The sequence below is a fragment of the Grampus griseus genome (genome assembly GCF_964374135.1).
Source record: "Grampus griseus genome assembly, chromosome: 17".
NCBI classification, from domain to species: Eukaryota; Metazoa; Chordata; class Mammalia; order Artiodactyla; family Delphinidae; genus Grampus; species Grampus griseus.
The window spans coordinates 24,545,617-24,560,621 of NC_139011.1; the positions used below are offsets into that span (position 1 = coordinate 24,545,617).

The 15,005-nt window shown below is 32.6% G+C and overlaps 1 protein-coding gene across 3 annotated transcripts in view; it reads left to right on the forward strand.

The window, feature by feature from the left end:
• The window catches only part of CSMD3 (CUB and Sushi multiple domains 3), a gene marked incomplete at both ends in the record, with an annotated part of 1,078,626 nt that overhangs the window by 379,572 nt on the left and 684,049 nt on the right, over positions 1-15,005 (forward strand). The window lies entirely within an intron of this gene.

Here is a 15,005-nt window from a genome sequence, read left to right on the forward strand (position 1 = left end):
CCTTCATGTGGTTGACTTCTTCCTGTCCTTTAGGGCATAATATAAATATCCTCATCTCAAAGAGGCTTTCATTGACCAGGTACCAGACACTCTCTGTTATGCCACTTTAAAAATTTTCTTCAGTTCACTATTGGACATTTCCTTTCTTTGTTAATTTATTGCTTTATTGTATCTCTTCCCCTTTAAAAATGTAAGTTCCTTGAAAGGAAGATGGGGTGTGATTTTTCCCTTTATATCCTCAGCATAATAATGCCTAGCACATGGTAACACTCAATAAATATTTGTTAAATGAACCAACAAAGAAATGCATTCTTTTTGTTAAATATATTAGCCCATTTTCTTAATTCAAGAATTACCACATCTCATGTCATTCTGTAGAATGCCATAATCTCATTTTCTTTTTATGTCCTATTTAGCCTTGGCATCCTTCTCGTTCCTTAAAACTTCAAAGATGAAATTTTTCTAAATATCTTGGATACACTTTCCCAGCATATATGATAGGCTGTAAGGGTCATGAAAGAGCATTATTCACAGTCACATTTGTTCCAGTTACGCTGGTGTCTCCCTGCTGCTCACAGCATCTGTTTCTTTCAGGGACTGTGCTACTCAGCTTTTAGCATTCCCATCACTTTGTTATTTATTTGGAACATTAGTTTCAATTAGCCATTTGGATATATTTTGAACCTCAGTACTCATTATACTTCCTGTATCATCCCAGGCAGTTCCTTATTCTGCATGGATCTGCTCTTGGCTCTTAATATGGACTCTCTGGTCTGATGTATTTACATTTTCAACCTTTGCAAATATGAAGTCTGGTGCAGAAGCTCTGTAGTAGCTATTTTCAGACTTTTTCATCTTTGGAATGCTCTAGTGGGAAAAAAGCCAGGAAACCTACCTCATTTTCTTCCACATGCCACTTTGTCACATATTACTTGTCATAGCAGCAAACTACTACCATAATCAACTCCCGGTACACATGCACACGTATACACATACATGAGCATGCACACACATGCACATTAATAGCAAATTGATTTGTTTAAATTTAAATCAGCTCTTCCCTTATATTACTTACTTAGAATAAATCAGAAAATAAAACCCAAACTTCTTAAAATGGCACACAAGTCCCTCATTTCCTACTACTTAACATTTTCTCACTGCCCTCTTAGACATACCATCTTCTTTTCTGTCTTAGGTTCTTTGTATTTGCCATTTTCTCTGAGTGGAAAAGTGTTCCCTCAAGTCTTCCTGTGACAGTTTTTTTTTTTTTTTGGTACCATTCAGGAGTCAGCACAAAAATCTCCATTTTAGAGAGGATAAGTCAGTGTGATTTAGGCTACCCTCAACAACCTAGGCACTCTGCCTCCTATATTTGTGCCTTCATAGTGCTAACACTGCTGAAATCACCATATGTACTTTCTTGGTATCTCTTCCCTTCCTTTGATCATTTTAGCAACCAGAGGCAGGCCTGGAATGTATTAACTGTCTAGTACAGTTGTAGGAGGAAAGAAAGAAAGAAAAACAGAAAGAGCAAAGAGAGGAAGGGAAGGAAGAAGGAGGTAAGGGAGAGGAGTGGGGGGAGAGAAAGACAGAGACAGAGAGAAACAGAGAGAGAGAGAGAGAGGATGGCAGGTGAACAACATATTAAAATAAGTGTATTATTTAAATTCAGTTTTCTGTACTCATAGGTTTGTAGAGCTGGAAAGGACCTTAAACATCTTGCATAGTCCAGTGATTCCTTTTTGAGATTCCCTGGAAGAATAGTAATGGTCCATTATTTTCATTATTTCAAAAAGCTTACTTAAAATTTACCCATTACAGTGTATCACCCCAACTAAAATATCAGTTTTCTTTGCTTAGCACTATAACTAACACAGTGATATATTGGTTGCCTCATGGTGATTAGACGTGCTGATTACCAGGTGACATGATTGTTTTTTTAAAATGAGCATCCATTTCTTACTGTGAAAGTGATTTAGTTTATATGTAAGACAGAAGTTTTCCAAAAAATAGTTTCTTAGGGAAATGTAATGAAAGGAGCATTTCACGGTGACAGATTTAGGAACTACTAATTCAGTCCAAACTTTTTCATGATAAATGAGGAAATTAAGGCAAATCACCCACAATTTTATTCCTAGTTTCAGCATAGCCAGTATCGAACCAAGAACTAATTGCAAAACAGTGTTCTTTCTAATCTGTAAGTGGTGTTAAAAATGATTGTAAATAATCATATTTTGCAAAAAGCAGAAGTATAGATGTAGTCACATTATAAATAATCTTTAATTGCCATAGGTCACTTCACTAGGCCAACTCAAGAAAATGTACTGTATATAACTTGTATGTACTATTTTAGGATCACAAAATAATAGTTTAAGTATCTCATTCTCTCTTTTCTATATTGCAAACCTCAGTTTATGTTACTGACTGACTGGCATACTATTTTTTAATTCTAATTTGTTTCAAGGCACACCATGTGAAATTTCATCTGAAATGAACTTTAGAAGTTATTCGTCTGAATATAAAAGTATTCTCTCTACCAGGAAAGCCAGAAACTGCACAGATTCAGTAACATTTTATGGCAGAAATCATCTTTCTGAAAGGAAAATACAATTTTTGAGAGCATATTTTGAATGTAATTACACATAAAGATACATTCTAGCTGACTTTTTGCAGATAGACTCTGTAGGTGACTGTATGACATGACTGGGGGCACTGAGAACCCCCAACATCTGCCCCAATTCTATGCAGCCTTCTAGCTAGTGACTGAAATTCTGTAACACAAATTTCATCCTCTAATGAAAGACTTCGTTTGACCTTGTTGTGAAATATATTTTTACTTCAACAGAGAATTCCACCTACTATTCTGAAAAACTGGATGAAGTAGGTCCTCATAGGTGACGCACTGGAAAATAGAAAAATGACAACAAAGGGAAATGAACACAGACATATAAGACTTGTGGGTTAAAAATGCAAATATTTTATAATTTTAAATTTTGTTTTAGAGATGACCCCACGGTTACCACATTTTGGAATTACTAGAAGTTTACTTTTTTAATCTTAAGAATGCTTTTTATGTTTTCCATCAGTGGAAAGAGAATCCATACTATCATAATACTTTCTTACAAGAAACACATTTGGTTCTGAGAAGGGATGAGAGAAATATGGTGCTGATTAGAGTGAGTAGAATCAAGGGACTGTTTCTGTTGGATTCATACAAAGTTCAAATATCATCTCATGCCTTGTACCATATCTGCTGTACCATATTCTTACAATATGCCCTCTACCTATATTTTCATCTTAAATTCTAGTTTTCTGCTTGCAGTCTGTTTTACCCATACTAATGACCATTAATTCCTAGAAGCTAACAAGATCTATCTTGTCTCATGACCTTTGTTCATAGAGCACACTCTGTCTGGACCATCTCTTTCCTTTGTCTTCACCTTGGAAATTCCTATTCATGTTTCTGCTTTCAATATAAAATATTTCCTCCAGAAAGCTTCTCTTTATTAAGTCATCCCCAAGATCAAATTAGTGCTTCTATTATGTATTCCTATAAAATTCTGCATTTCCTATATTATGTCAATTAACCATAGCTTGTAAAAGCCACCCCAAGTCTTAGAGGCTTAAAACAACAGTACTTTACTATTTCTCACAATTCTCTTGGTTTGCAGGATGTTTCTGAGCTTACATTTATAGCTGCATTAAGCTGCAGGGTTTACTGGACTGCAAGGTCCACTATGGCCTCACTTATTGAAGTGCCTCAATATTCTCAACTGGAGCACTTCAGTTCTCCTTCATGTGCCTCTCATTTTCTAGTAGGCTAGACATAGTTCCTTGTATGGTAGTCTCAGGGAAATATTCCAAGACAGCCAAGGTGGAAGCTGTAAGGACTGTTGGAACTGAGACACAAGAATTTACACAATAGCACTTCTGATTTACTCTTTTGGTCATAGTAAGGCAGGAGGACTACTTAGATCCAAGGGCATGGGGAAATAGTTTGTACCTCTTGATGGAAAGAGTTGCAAAGAATGTGTGGCCACATTTAATCTAACACACCAACATAGTGGTGTCATATTTTATTGTTTTTTCTTGTTTGTCTATTTTTTTTTTACTTTTATTTTAATTAAAATTTATTTCTTTTTAAACATCTTTATTGGAGTATAATTGCTTTACATTCTTGTGTTAGTTGCTGCTGTATAACAAAGTGAATCAGCTGTACCTATACATATATCCCCATATCCCCTCCCTCTTGCATCTCCCTCCCACCCTCCCTATCCCACCCCTCTAGGTGGTCACAAAGCACCTAGCTGATCTCCCCGTGCTATGTGGCTACTTCCCACTAGCTATCTATTTTACATTTGGTAGTATATATATGTCAGTGCCACTCTCACTTCGTCCCAGCTTACCCTTCCCCCTCCCCCTGTCCTCAAGTCCATTCGCTATGTCTGCATCTGCGTCTTTATTCCTGCCCTGCCCTTAGGTTCATCAGACCTATTTTTTTTTTCAGATTCCATATATATGGGTTAGCATACGGTACTTGTTGCTTCTTTTTTTTTTTTTAACATCTTTATTGGAGTATATTTGCTTCACAATGGTATGCTAGTTTCTGCTCTATAGCAAAGTGAATCAACTATACATACACATATATCCCCATATCTCCTCCCTCTTGCATCTCCCTCCCACCCACCCTATCCCATCCTCTAGGTGGTCACAAAGCACGGAGCTGATCTCCCTGTGCTATGCAGCTGCTTCCCACTAGCTAGCTGTTTTACATTTGGTAGTGTATATATGTCCATGCCACTCTCTCACTTCGTCCCAGCTTCCCCTTTCCCCTTCCCCGTGTCCTCAAGTCCATTCTCTACATCTGCGTATTTACTCCTGTCCTGCCCCTAGGTTCATCAGAACCATTTTTTTTTTAAGATTCCATATATATGTGTTAGCATACGGTATTTGTTTTTCTCTTTCTGACTTAGTTCACTTTGTATGACAGACTTTTATGTTTACATTATCTCTCTCACTCATCATTGTATCCTACCATTGAACAATGGCTAGCTAGCAGTTTAATATAGATGTTCATTGAATAAAAGTTAGTGACCCTATTGCTATTATTTTATTTTTTATTCCTTAAATGTGAATTCAAATATATAAATTTTACTCTCAAAATGTAATATTGTCTCAAAGGAAAATACATATTACTTCATAGAAATATAGAGCACGAGAGACCGTGGAACATAGTTATAGAGAAATAAAGTGAAATTCCCAAGTTCTGACTGAATAAGAAGCAGTATGTCACCAAGGTTAAGAATACAAGCTATGGAATCTGACAGTCTGAATAAAAGTGCCAGATGTATCAAGTCTTTTATTTTTATTTCCCACTCTTTCATTTTATTAAGGTTTTAGCTCAAATGTCACTTTGTGTTTTACTACTAGCTATTATATTAATCTGTCCATTCTTCATCTCTTCCACTTGAATGTAATCTTTCTTAGGAAATGTACTGTCTGTACTACTCACCTCTGAATTATTCAGTGCCTGACGGACATAAAGTGGGCACTCATATATTCTTGTTAGATGAATACCTGAATGAATGAATGACTTGAGACAACAAACACTTGAGTGAATACATGAATGAATGCCCTTAATCAAATTATTTATCCTGGACTATGTTAATTTTAATTGTATCTTCTGCATATGATTTTTGAAGGCTAAATGGAAAATGTTTGTCATAGAACTTGCATGAAGTAAGTGATCTGTAATTGTTAGAAGCTATGATTATTAGAACTTGGAATCAGGGGGAATAGTTGCTTAGGACTAAGTGATTCCTGGGTCTTTAGGGCAAAAGTTCTCATAGTAAAGTATCTACTCTCCATAAATAATAAAATTTATGTGAAGCTAAGAAAAACTATTCCTCCTATGAAATTTTCTGAAGATTAGAGAAGTCCTTGTAGGTAAAAGTTAGGAACCAGAAATTTACAGAAGCTTTTGTTCATGCAGCAAGGAAAAAAAAAAGTGATCCAATTTTGTAACATGGTAAGAAGGCTTAGTAATACAAGTCTTGTAACTATTGAGCAGCAAATAATTTTCAAAGATAAGTGAAATTAGATTACTTATAACTGTTATGAGAGGAAAAACTATAATAGTTAAAGGAGGAAATAGTAAGAACACAGAGGCATCATGTTAAGCTGAAACTGAATTATTAAAAAACAAGACAGGCTGTTGGGGTGTGTATAAACTTTTGCTGTATTTGCAAGTGAAACAGGTATGAAATTTAATCCACAGACTTGCATGAGCAAGAAATGTCACTTTGTTCTCTTAAATTCAGATAAAGTTGAGAGACCTTATTGTCCCTGACAGGAGAATTCTATCCAGGTCATTGTGTGTGAGGGTAGAAAAAACATTGGCACCTTCTTCTTCCCTTGAGTTGCAGAAGAATCCAGGGGGCATTTGCAGTGCTTGGACAGTGGCACCCTGTCATCACTGTCCAAGCCCGAATTTCCCATGAAATCAGGTAATCCTGGGCTTCCCATGACAAGCCTGAGTAGAAAATCTTAGCCAAAGATGAGAGTCCAGATTCCTGGACTCTTCCACTTCCTGAGATGCAGTAGGGAGGTTGTGTATGTAATCTTCAGTGCCTCTCCTTGGCCCCCAACCTCTACCCAAGTCATTGATTCTCTCCTGTCACTTGATAATCCCCTCAAGAATTCTAGACTGTTAGGAAACAAAAGCTATGGAGAGATCTTAGAGCAAATTTCTCCTTTAGTCCTGCAGAACCATCCTTCCCTGAGGCAAGGGAGTTGCAAGAGAGACCTGGTAAAAGTCAGACATGTGTTGGGGAAGGAGGGGGAAGAAATACAAGGAAGACAAAACATAAATAAATAACTTATATGTTGATTGAGACACAAGTGTTTACACACTATTTTGTATTGGGGAGGCTAAGTAGAGGTGTACTGATTTTCAGGAGTTAAGACTGTGGTTTTGGGATTATACAATTTGGGTCCAGTTCTAGCTTTTTAATTTACTAGCAAAGTGAGTTAGTGTATGTTTTGAAACTACTCTGAGCTTTAATATCCTCAGCTCATAGGTACTTAGGACTGTGTCTATAACACAGTAAATGTTCAGTAAATGTTGAGTCCTCTTTATAACATGTTTATTTAAATAGTCTGTTATCTAGTCATTTAAAGTAACCATTAGAATGACCAATATATTTATGGTGTTTTAATCACCTGTATTCAGAAATTTGGGGAGATTAGATACCATTCCACAGGTGAAAAGCTAAGTCTCCACCATCCTTATAAAAGTTAAAAGTATATGTAAGAAAAATGATTTGATAATCATTATTATTGCCTGTAATTGGAATATACAAAACTCATCTGGGTAGATGTAAAACTTTTAGGTATTTTAAACCACTTTAATGATTAAGAAAACTTCCTTTTCTTTAATATTTTTCATCTAAAAGTCAGTCAATTAAACTGTATGTGATCTTAATCAAATAGAATACTCTTACTCATTATTAGGCTTGTATAGGCTTCATACCTTTGTTTTATTGATGGTATTGCAAGACAGTCTTTTTACTTAGAGTCTTGAAATAAAATGTAGTCTTTGTAAGAAAGGTTACTAGACAGAATAATTACATGAAGAAATATGAAGATTTACCTTTCAATGTGGGAATACATATTTTAAATACCCCAACATATAATTATATATAATACCCCAATATATAATGTATATTTGCCTATCCAGTTAATAGTAACCTTTAATGGTAGACTCAAGGTTCTTACCATTTCTAAAGGTTTTGAAAAAACTTTCCTTCAACATGCTACTTTTTTAAGCCAAGATTTGTATTTTTTTCCCCAAGAAAATCACTCCTGCAACTAATTAATTAGCTGCTACAGGATAAAAAGTGTTTTACAGAGTGTTGATGCAGGAAAATAAGACTTCCTTTGGCTTGAGTTTCTTATTAGGCTGCTCTACTTCAGCATATTTATGCAGATATTCACCAGTTGCTCAGCAACCTTTCCACAATAAATACCATAATAGTCTTTCTTCCAGAATGTCAGCACTTTCCTATCTGCCCACACCTCCATTACACCCACCTGTTAATAATGAACCTAGTTATTTCAAACCATATAACAACCACATGGGATCAGATATCAACCTATGATAAGTGCCTCAACAAGTAGTGTTCAGTGATCTTACTGCAACCTTCACACTCCTCGTCAAAACATATATTTCTCAAACTGCCCCTATTATTCTTTTGAGGAGAAGAAAACTTTACAATAAACTAATTCAAACTAAATAGTTGAGCAATCACTCTGCTATGTGTGTTCTCTCAACCAAAAAAGCATTTGTCTGATAAGAGAACAACTATGAGAGAGCAATGCCTAATCCTAAAGAGCATCGTTTTTTTTAAGTAGCATCTGGATACACAGAGAGAAATAGCTCCTTGGTTCCCTTTAAATCATATCACATATATGAAACCAGCATTAGGTATACTTTATACTCTAGGTATTAAAAAAAAGAGGAACACTTATAATTAGTAAGAAAATGACAACCCCCCTGCCCTCCCCAATCTAGAAGGCCATTATAGAAGGAAATAGAGGATAAACATGGAAACACTGAGATAGTCAAAGTAAGCAGGACTCAGGGACATGATGAGCTAGGTCAGGATAAAGCCTTCTTTTATTTTTTCTTTCAACCATGATATGTATAAAGGGTAACTCCACCAGTTCCTTTCCCTTACTTCTTTCCCTTCTCCTTCACAATACCAAATATCATCATTATAAAATATTTTTTTGGAGGGAAAAAGGTTCTGGAGAATGGAAGAAAAGGGAAACACTACCCTCATTTGAGAAAAGACAAATGAAAGAGTGATTTATGTGTTCTTAGATGTCCCTTCCTCTTTTCATTACTTATGTTCTAGCACATGCAATATTAATTGCAGTTATAATTATGTTTTTATATTGTTTAAATACATCTGAACAGGTCCAATTTCTTTCTTATTTATATCCTTAAAATACATTTAACACTCAATAACTATTAATTAAACATAAAATGAAATGTTTATGTTTTTGAAAAATAAGAGAGAAGTACATTTATCCACATTCATTCTTCCCTCATATATGTATGAAACATTCAGGGGGAAGTGAGAGATATACATGTATAAGACATGATTTCTACTTTCAAAATGTCATTAATACATATCAGTTATTAGAGGCAGCAGTGTTCTGAAAGTGAAGGAGTTCCTTATGTTACACTTTGGAATAAAAGATATGTGGTATCCCTTTTTGCTAACAATGCCTTTAAATATTCCATGAGAACTGGCAGCTATTCCACGAGATTTTGTGTGGAAGGAAATTAAACAAGTGTGTGTTAAGTTACATTTTGTTTGGGGGAAACCCAGAATGTGTCCTTCTAGTTCTGCTAAGAGGTAAGAGCTGCTACAAGAAAGAGGTCTCAAAATGCAGGATTCTAGGAGGTGGTTTTAGGAAAGTGTGAAGGGACATTCTATCCTTTTATTCTTATGAAATATGACAAGGATGTTGTGAATCTTACTTCAAAGCTAGGTGTTCAAGTTTTATTGTCAGTATTGTGACTTTATGGATTAACATCATGCTTAATTACACAAAAAAGGCTTCAGTTTGCATTTTTGAATATTCTTGTGAGTGGTGTGTGTGTTTGTGACTGGGCACATTAAAATAAAAAAAAGACACCTTGGACCTACCACTACACATTGTTGAGACTTCCAAAAATGTATGAAAAGGAGTGATAAGATGCTGACGCTTCATTTTGCAACTTCACTTTAATCAACTAGGTGAAGCAAGAAATGGCTCTTAGAGAGAGAAAATCTTCAAGACCCATACAGCCCTCTACTTAAATTTTCCCTCGCATGAGCTTACTGTATTTTTAGTACTAAGAAATTAGATGTCTCTTCTCTCACATTCTGTGACAAACTGTGAGGATATTTAGTGTAACATTCATGGATTTATACTATATAACATATATAACATACATAAAATGTTATATGACAAGTATATGTATTTACCATATATACCACATTACCATATTACCATATATATGTGTGTGTGCATATATACACACACGCACACAACGTAGTTTTGTTGTGGTAGACCAACAGAGTACTCTCTGTATGCTTTCTAAAACTTGGTATTTTCTGTGTTTCATTTAGGTAAAGACATTTATGCTGGTTTGGCATGTGGGTTTATCAAAATTGCAAACAATTCAGAATATGGAGTTTTTATCTTGTATATAAACAACTTGGCATTAGCACATATTTTGTTGAATATTTGTTTTATAATCATTTATTTACTCATAGTAAGTGTGGATTTAGTAAATGTATCACTAAATCTTGCTATCATCAGTTTCAACTTAGATTGCAAATATTTATTCATTTAAGATCACTTGCATCTGATAAACAATAACAAGTCCACTTGCAAAAGTTAATATTGGTGTCCCTTTTTAATGCTTAAAAATTTAGATATAAATATATAATATAAATGTAAATATATATCAGTATGTCAGTGAATTCAGAAAGACAATATTTATTTAAACTCTCAGTTCTATTTTTAAATTAATGTGTACCTAATTTATTTAATTAATTCATGATCATAGAAAATCTGTTACTTGGATTAGTGAGATCAACTTCTTTCCCATTTCTCTGTATCAGAAATCTGGATTTAGGGGGCAGCATTTTTGCATTGTCATATCATATTTTAATAGCTGAATGGTTTCTTTCTTAGAGATGTATCCTATAATTAAGAATATCTTATATTTATTTAATGAGATGTTTTAAGATCATAGTCTTATTTAGTTTCAAAATAAATGAAGCATTTTAATTTAAAATCAAAACTTCATAAGACCAATATATACCTGCTCTTTAAAACTAAATTAGAAACTAATTTTTTCAGGATTTGTCCATTTATTTTCCTAGTCAGACAGACAATTTTATATTAGGTAATGACTAATCAAAGGTAGATTATTTATATTTTTCCTACAATTTAAAGGCTACTTTCTATTTGTTTACTTATCTCTTCTATAAATTGAATATTCATAGTACACCCACATCCACCAGATTATACTATTAAATGCTAAGCTGTACAGATTTTAGAATACTGGAATTTATAACGTTTAAAATGCAAAATATTTATTTTCCCAACTACAGTATGCTTCCTAACTGTAACATGTATCAAAGCAGTGGCTTTGTTTTACTTCACCCCCTCATATTTTAATTAGTTTTCAAGAGTCCTCATTTATTGACACTTTCCTGTAAGTTTCATGTAATATTAAATGAAAGAAGAAATACAACATACAAATTAAAATACATATGCTAAAATTTATAGAATATCTAAATGTGACTCATATAGAATTGCTGCATTAGTTGTATTTATATTTTATTTTGATGTTTTTTGTATATTTTTTCTTTTGCATGTTTTCATGTTAAATATGTTTATTGCATTTTTCTTCATTATATATCATTATGCCACAAAATTATTCAATTAAGATTATTTTGTTATTTAAGCTTTTATTCAAATGTTTCATTTGAAATGCTAAAATCAATGGAACAGAATATATGTCTTATATAAAATAACATGCCAAATATAAATATCTAAAAGCTACTTCTATGGATACGTAGTTATCTTTAACATGTACTTGTATAGCTGTATGCATTTTGGGACATCCACTCATATCTCTAGCAAAATATTCTGTTCTTTACGTCTGTGATGAGTTAGACAATAATTACAAAGCAATATAGCATAATTAAAAAAAATCTGTAAAACTAAAATTTTAATCAAAATGAAATTCAAATTCAATTTTTTGAGTTTTTATTTAAGATACTTTCTATGATGCATTTATAAATCGCTTTACATGAATTATGCTTAGTACCTTGCAGATTGTTGAAATAAGAAAGCCTTCAAAAATATAATTTTTAATATGATACATAATAAAATCCAAATTTAGTTATATAATTTAATTGTACTATTATATAAATTTGCCAATTTACATGTGTAACACATGTCATTTTCCATTATCATAATTCCAAGAGGACATATAGTTATGATTTATAGAACCATGCTTATATGTGTAAATCATTTCATTTTATTTTTGTTATATTTGAAAATGTTTTTTATTAAAATATTAATAAAATTATATTTTAGATGTATTTATATTTTAAACATCAAATTTATAATATATCTCTAGCAAGTTAATTGACAGGGTAATCTAATTGTGATAAACTACATCTTGTATACATGGTTTTATTTCTAATGAAGAATGGGTTTTTTGAATGTACAGTTTATTCCTAAATTTGGGTTGTATGTCTTGTAACATGCATTTAATACTGTGCTATTAAAGATAATACTTACATAATTGTGTAGCATACTTAAAATATTTTAAAAGAAAGTTATAGTTTAATATTGAATTAGATATATTATATATTTAATACTGAATTGTTGCTATATATAATCCTAAGCCTTTTCCCAGCATTGGCAATTTCCTCATAAAACAGTTATGTATGCAAAAATGTTGAGTATTTTGAAACTGTTAAAAGATGCATTTTGACAATTTAAAAATCTGTTTCACACACTGCCAATTTAAAATGGTACCAAAATTAGTATTCTAAATTGGTCTACATTTTAAATAAAATGATTATACGATATATGATATAATTGTATAGTGATGGATGATTCTATTGCCTTATAAAGGAAATCAATGTTTTTTATAGTTCCACTACATATATATGTATATATAAGTGCCTAACTAAATTTAGATGCACTTCTATTTCCTGCCATTATGAGATACATCTACTTTTTACTGTACAGAAATTTGAACATTCTAAATAAATCCATTTCACACTAACATTGTAAACTATCATGGTTTGGGAATGTTGACACAAATCTTCAAGTAACTATTACTTATGCATTTAAATCTTCAGATTCCACACTTTTTCAGTGATGTTTTTGAAAGTTCAAAACAAAACCATCAATTTTTCCTTTCTTTGTAATTATTCTTCATTTCATTATACTGTTTGACCTATGATTTACCACATTAAAAATTATAGTCATGTTTCATTCATGAAATTTATCCTCTTTATTATTGTTATTATTAACAATAATAATTATAATTATTATTAAATTCATTCATTCTTTTATTCTTTTTTTTGAGGGATATTTCTTGAGCATCTGCTATGTACTGGGTATTGTCCTAGATACTTGAGATTCAGCAATGAATGGAATTTACAAAAATCTCAGCCTTCAGGGACCTTGCATTATAGTATGGGGAGGAAAAATTATGAACACAAAATATAAGTAAAACATAAGAACTGGTTAGTAAAATATCTAGCTAATTACACTATGGTTATTAAATAAATGTTTTTTTAATGCTTTATTCAAATATTACACCCTGTTCTGCATTCAGGTTAAGAGAATAATACTGAATATTCACTACCAATAGCCAGAGTAGAACTCTATTACTGAAGATTTTAAGATTGGGAGTGCTAGCAAGTCCTGGATCTAAACGCTACTAAAGATCAGTTCTAACTCACAAATTTGTTTAAGAACTGTATTTATCCTCTGGGAGCTTCAAAAAACGGGTGTTTGAAATTAGTCTGTAGAGCTTAAAGATTAGTTATAGAAGCAACCTGGACACATCCTAAGAATTACCCCAGATTCATTTACCCAAATACAAGAGATTATTTAGGATTAATTGTAATGACCTTCAGTGATGAAATATAATAAATAGCTATTAATTTACTTCCTTGCTAAAGGTAGAAATGCTGAGATTTGAGAGAGTACAAATTCCATTATTTTTTATACTTTTAGATTGCATTTAGCAACATATGTTTACAGTTAAATGCTTTCCTTTTTTAAACTAAACCTGAAAGCCTGGAAATTATGATAAAGTCAGGAAAAGTTCTAAAGTATTAGTTTTTATCCTGCTTTGTCATACTTCCTTTCAAAAAGAAAGGTGCAATTAAACTTCCCAGAATAATATGGACCAGGTACTTTTTTTATAGTAATGAGCACATGAACATCAAAATGTCTGATTTACCATGAGGTCAGTTACTGAATGTTAGTAATGCATGTGTAGCTATTGCTTAATCATGTGACTAAAGAAAACCCTTACCAAATATTAGCTTAATAAATATTACTGGCCAATTTGCATAACCAACATGCATTTAGTAGATTTTAATATTCACAAAGTAACTTGGATGAATATTCAATAGCAACTTTTTTCTGATTAACGCTTTACAGTATATTAAAAGTCTTTAAAATAATCTGATAATCGTCATACCTCATTTACCCCTGCCCACCACAAAGTACAATCATTTAATTTTTTGAATTTGTAAATCAAATTAAAATGATACGAAAACACAGGCTGGAAGAATTAGTAATATACATGTGCTCCTTTGCTTGCTTGTGAATGACAGGGGTTCATGTTTGACTTCTTTTTAGAGTTTAAAGCAGGAACCCGAATTACTAGTCCTACTAAGCATCTGCCTACGGGGTGGGGGGAGGGGAAGGAGGCAGAACATGCTCAAACCACATTACGTGATATAGCTGTTTTTTCTCTCGCAAAATGAATAAAATATACCCATGTATTTTTGTCTAAAATATCTAAATATACATTGTGGACAGAATTTTGAAATGCAGTTTATTGAGAAAGCAAGTATATAAAAACATATACCACTCATTGGCTTTAAAAAAATACTCAGAAGTTTTCTAACCAGGACATGATTATTATTCCTAATTAGTAGCTGTTCCTCCAAAATTCAATATTTTTTTCTTGTTAAGCATTTTAGCTGTCAAGATCCTTCTAAGTATATCTTCATTCTGTTTCATGCTTCTATTATAAAGTTACATCTTTTTTCCTTATGTGAGAATTACGTACTACCAAGCACAATCTCTGAAAAAGTTTAAGTGAAAGAAAAAAGAAAATCCTAATTTGGTACCTTTAAAACAATTTTAAAATTATAGTGAAACTTTAATAAGGT